The following is a 6089-nucleotide window of genomic DNA, read 5'->3' as shown; positions in this document are numbered from 1 at the left end:
GCCTGAAGAGGCTAATCAAAAATTAACAGAGGAATTGTGTGAGTGAGTTGAGAAATGGCAAAGATTAATAGAGGCATTCATGGAATCCACAAAAAGACAGCTGTAGGAATACATGGAGGCCACAAATGGAATGCTGAATGACGTCTAACAGAAGGAAAGGAACTCCAATGAAACCATAACCAATCAACTAAGGAATCTGAGAATGAACACTGAAAACCAAATTAAGGAAGTAAAGAAGTCCATACAAATCCTAAAAAAAAGCTTCCACAAAGAATTTGAAACCATCAAGTCTGACCAATTAAAAAGAAAGGAAATAAAAAACAAAATAGAAAGTCTTGATAGGTTGGACCATGCAGAAGATCGAATCTCTGGGATTGAAGACAGCCTAGATATTATACAGAAAGAACAGACAACTATTCAAGACAAATCCAAGAAATACGATAGATCTATTCAACATGTAGAAGACACCATCCGACAGCCTAATTTGAGACTATTGGGTGTAGAGGAGCACCTAGAGACAGAAATTAATGGTCTAGGAATTTTATTTAATAGGATAGTAGCAGAGAACTTCCCAAACATGCAAAAAGATAGTCCTGTGCAGATATAAGAATCCTTTAGAGACCCAAATAGACCAGACCAGGACAGGGCATCCCACCGTCACATTGTAATCTGAACTGGATCAATTCAGACTAAGGAAAGGATCCTTAAAGCTTTCAAGGAGGAAAGATGAATCACCTATAAAGAGAAACCAGGAGCTGGGAAGGTGGCTCAGTGGTAGAGTGCTTACCTTGCATGCACAAGGCCCTGGGTTCAATTCCTCAGCACCACATAAGCAAAAAGAAAAAGGCAGAAGTGGCACTGTGGTTCAAGTGGTAGAGTGCTAGCCTTGAGCTGAAAAGCTGAGGGACAGTGCCCAGGCTCAGAATTCAGGCCCCATGACCGGACCCAAAAATAAATAAATAAATATATAACTAACTAAATAAATAAATAAGAGAAACCAATCAGAATAACTTCAGATTTCTCAGCAGAGACAATTAAAGCAAGAGGGGCCTAGAATGATGTATGCCATGCCCTAAAGACAAACAACTATCAACCAAAAATACTGTACCCAGCTAAACTGTCCTTCATAATAGGTCAAATAAAAACCTTCTACAGCAAAGAATTATCTCCACCAAACCAGCCCTACAAAAGACACTTAAAGATGTCCTACACATAGCAAACCAAGAGAATAATAAAGGTCAAGCAAACAAACAAACAGCTCCCAAACAGAACATCTAAGAATCATAGGAAGAACCAGGTTGGCACAGCCCCATGAAGGTGGATAACATGGCAGGAACTACCAAACACCTCTCAGGCTTAACTCTCAATATTAAGGGACTTAACTCTCCAATTAACAAATAGACTGTCTAGTTGAATCAAAAAGCAAGATCCTTCTATCTGCTGCCTTCAAGAGGCACACCTTGCCCACAAAAACAAACATATTTTGAAATTGAACGGGTGGAATAAAATCTACTGAGCAAACACCCCCAGAAACAGGCGGAAGTTGCTATCCTAATATCAGATAAAATAGACTTCAAATTAAAATTTGCAAGAAGTAAAGAAGGTCATTGCATACTAATCAAGGGATCTCTCCCTCAGGAGGATATTACAATTCTAAATATCTATTCACCAAATACAGATCACCCAAATTTATCCAAGACACACTGCTTTTCCTAAAATCAAACATAGATCCAAAGACAGTAATTATTAGGGACTTTAACACATCACTATCCCTGCTGCATAGATCAACCCAGCAAAAACTCAACAGAGAACCCTCAGATATAAATAACTGCATAGATAAACTGGACCTCACAGATATCTACCAAATATATGTTCTCAGCAGCACATGGAACATTCTCCAAAAAAGACCACATTTTAAGTCACAAAGCAAATTTGTCCAAATTCAGAAACATTGAAATTATGCCCTGCATACTCTCAGACCAAAAGGGAATAAAATTAGAATTCAACACCAAAAGCCACCAAAGAAAATCCTGTAATACATGGAGGCTGAATAACCCACTGTTGAACCACCAGTGAGTCATAAAAGAGACTAGAAAGGAAATTCAAATGTTCATGATATTCAAAAAAATGGGCACACGGATTACCAGCCCCTCTGGGACACAGGAAACGTAGTACTCAGAGGCAAGTTTATAGCTCTGAGTTCCTACATAAACAAATTGAGGATATCTGAAACCAACAATTTAATGAGACATCTGAACCTCCTTGAAAAGGAGCAACAAGCTAAACCCCAATCCAGTAGACAGAAAGAAATAATTAAAATTAAATCAGAATTAAAGGAATTTAATGCTTGAAAAGAAATGTACTCATTATCTTGCCCATGTAATTGTAACCCCTCTGTACAATATTTTCACAATATAAACAAGAAGAAAAAAATAAAATAAACAAATTTTTTAAAAAAACATAGAAAGAATCAACAAAACAGTTAGTTCTTTCAAAAAATTTTAACAAAATTGACAGATCCTTAGCAAATCTTATTAGAAAAAGAAGAGAACACACCCAATAAACTAACTCAGATATGAGACTGGTAACATCACCACAGAAAAAAACCAAGATTCAGAATATTATTAGGGAATACTTCTCAAACCTTTATGCTAATAAGCTTGAGAATCTGGAACAAAGGGACAAATTAATAGCAAATATTGTCATGTCAAAACTAAATCAAGATTAGTTAAACCAACTTAACAGACCTATATCAAACTTCTAAGTAGAACCAACAATAAGAGACCTCCCACCCAAGAAAACCGATTTACAGCTGAATTCTACAAGGCGTTACAAGCAGAACTCGCTCCAATACTCCTCCAACTCTTCAATGAAATTGAAAGTTAAAGTTCACTACCAAACTCCTTCTATGAAGCCATCATAACCCTCATCCCAAAAAGCAGGCAGGGACTCATCAAAGAAAGAGAACTATAGAGCCATTTCTTTGATGAACATCGATGTAAAACTTCAAGCAAAATTTTAGCCACTCATCAAAAAAAAATCATACATCATGATCAAACGGAATTCATTTCAGGATGCAAAGCTGGTTCAATATGTGCAAATCTATTAATACAATTAAGCACATCAACAAGAGCACGGATAAAAACTACATGCTTAGCTCAATAGATGCAGAAAAAAGCATTTAATAAGATCCAACACTCCTTTATGATGAAAACTCTGGAAAAAGTAGGAATCCATGGAACATTCCTCAATATAATAAAGGCTGTGTATGACAGCATTATACTTAATGGCAAAAAGCTAAAGCCATTTCCTCTAAATTCAGGAACAAGACAAGGATGTCTACTCTCTCGACATCTCTTCAATTTAGTATTAGAATGCCTAGCAAGAGCATTAAGATAAGATGCAAACATACAAGGGATACAAATAGGAAAAGAAGAAGTAAAACTCTCCCTCTTTGCAGATAACAGGGTCTTGTATTTAAAGAACCCCATGGACTACACTCCCAAGTTACTCAAACTGATTCAAAACTTTGGTAAAGTAGCAGGACACAAAATTAACCCTCAAAAATCAATTGCTTTCCCATATGCCAATAATGAGAAGAGTGCGGCTGAAATCAGGAAAGCAACTCCTTGTGTAATAGCCCCACAAAAATAAAATACTTGGAGTTAACTTAACTAAAGAAGTGAAAGACGTCTATGATGAAAACTTTAAAAACTTGAAAAAGGAAATTAAAGCAGAACTAAAGAAGTGGAAAAACCTCTAATGCTCCTGGATTGGGCGGATTAACATCGTGAAAATGGCAATACTTCCAAAGGTTATCTACAAATTCAATGCAATACCTATCAATATCCTAACCTCATTCTTCAAGGAAATAGAAGAAGCAGTCCAAACATTTATATGGACCAATAAAAGACCCTGAATTGCAAAAACAATCCTTAGCAGAAAGAACAGGGCTGGAAGAATATCAATATCAAACTGCAAACTCTACTATAAAGCCATAATAATCAAAACAGCTTGGTACTGGCACAAAAACAGAACTCAGGACCAATGGAATAGAATTAAAGACCCAAAAATGAACCCACAGACCTATAGCCACATAATCTTTAATAAGGGAGCTAAAAAAAATAGAATGGAAGAAAGGCAGCCTCTTCAGTAAATGATACTGGCAAAATTGGTTAAACACCTGTAGAAAACTGAAGCTCTATCCCAATATATCACCCTGCACCAGAATCAACTCCAAATAGATCAAAGACCTTGAAGTCAAAGCAGACACCCATAAAACATTACAGGAAGGAATAGGAGAAACTCTAGGTCTCCATTTAACAGGCCAATTTCTTAATAAAGATCCAGAAACACCACAAATCAAAGAAAGGTTGGGCAAATGGGATTGCATGAAGCTACAGAGCTTCTGCATGGCAAAGGACATAGGTAGCAAGATCAATAGAAATCCCAGAGTTGGAGAAGATCTTAACTATCCATACAATGGACAAGGGTCTCATATCTAAAATATACTTAGAACTCAAAAAATTAAATCCCCCAACAACAAATCCTCAAAGAAATACCTGCCCAGTTAATAAGTGGCCTAAAGGGTTAAAGAGAGACTTCTCTAAATAGGAAATAAGAATGGCCAATAGACACATGCAGAAATGCTCAACTTCTTCACCTGTAGAAGAAATGCAAATCAAAACAACATTGAGATTCCACCTCACCACAGTTAGAATGGCTATAATCAAGAACTCTAATAACAACAGATGCTGGAGGGGATGTGGCCAAAAGGGAACTCAACTGCATGTTGGTTGGAATGTAAACTTGTTCAACCACTTTGGAAAGCAGTATGGAGGTTCCTCAAAAGACTCCACGTAGACCTCCCCTAAGACTCAACAATCCCACTTTTAGACATTTACCCCAAGGATCACCAACAAAGCCATACTAAACCCTCCAACACAACTATGTTTATTGCAGCATTATGGAACCAACCCAGAAGCCCATCAGTACATGAATGTGTCAAGAAAATGTGATATATATAATGGAATTCTATGCCTCCATCAGAAAGAATGACATTGCTCCATTTGGTAGGAAATGGAAAGACTTGTGGAAAAAATATATTAAATGAAGTAAGCCAGACTCAAAGAAACATAGGTCCCATGGTTTCCCTTATCTACAATAACTAGTATATGTCTAGGTCAAGCAGAAGAGATCAAGAGCTATATACATATGACCATATAACTGGATGCTAAGCAAAATGAACCCAAACATAGGTACAAAAGAGGTTTTAATCTTTTTGCTGGTCTTTTTAATGTACTTATAATGCACTATGTGATTTTTTTATTTCTTTGTATGTTCTTTCCCAATGGACAACCTCTCTTGTCACTGTATTTGATTCTGGTGTTCTGCATCTTGTATATACATTTTTCTAATTTGGGGAGGGGAAGGGAAATAACAAAATGCTGAAATAAGGATAGAGGTTGACCCATTGTAACAATGAGATGTACAAGACAGAATGTTGAAAATGAATTTTACAATTTTGTGGGTGGGAGTGAGGGTGAGAGGGGAGGGAGGATTTGGGAGGTGGTGACAAAATGGATGGTAGGGGAAAAATAAAGGAGGGTGTAACAATGCTCAATAGGAAATGTACTCTTTACCTTGCTCATGTAACTGTAACCCCTCTGTAGAGTATCTTTATAATAAAAAATATTTTTAAAATGTTAAAAGTTTCAGTGCACATGTAAATAAATTGATCAGTTTATAATTTCAGGCCCTCCTGTTCCCACTTCATTTTCTTTTGCTCAAAGCAGATGGTTTATGTCTTGGTCCATGTCTCCACTTCTAGCTTTTTTGCTGGTTAATTAGAGATGAGAGTCTCAAGGACTGGTTTCAAATCTTGATTCTCAGATCTCAAGCTCTTGAGTTGTTATGATTATAAGTGTGAACCACCAGCATTCAGCTCAGCCTATATTTGATGAAAAATGTGAAAAGCTCTCTAATGTCTTCAGGATGGAATGATGTAGAAACCATTTGGTATAGTAGCTTTCCCAAGGAGGGATGTGTTCAACTCCTTCCTGCTGACCAAGCATCTCATCTCAATCCTG

The sequence above is a fragment of the Dipodomys merriami genome, unplaced genomic scaffold (genome assembly GCF_024711535.1).
Source record: "Dipodomys merriami isolate MVZ:Mamm:240054 unplaced genomic scaffold, mDipMer1.0.p SCAF_1279, whole genome shotgun sequence".
Taxonomy (NCBI): Eukaryota; Metazoa; Chordata; class Mammalia; order Rodentia; family Heteromyidae; genus Dipodomys; species Dipodomys merriami.
The sequence above is the reverse complement of the archived record's forward strand: the minus strand, read 5'-3'. Positions refer to the sequence as shown.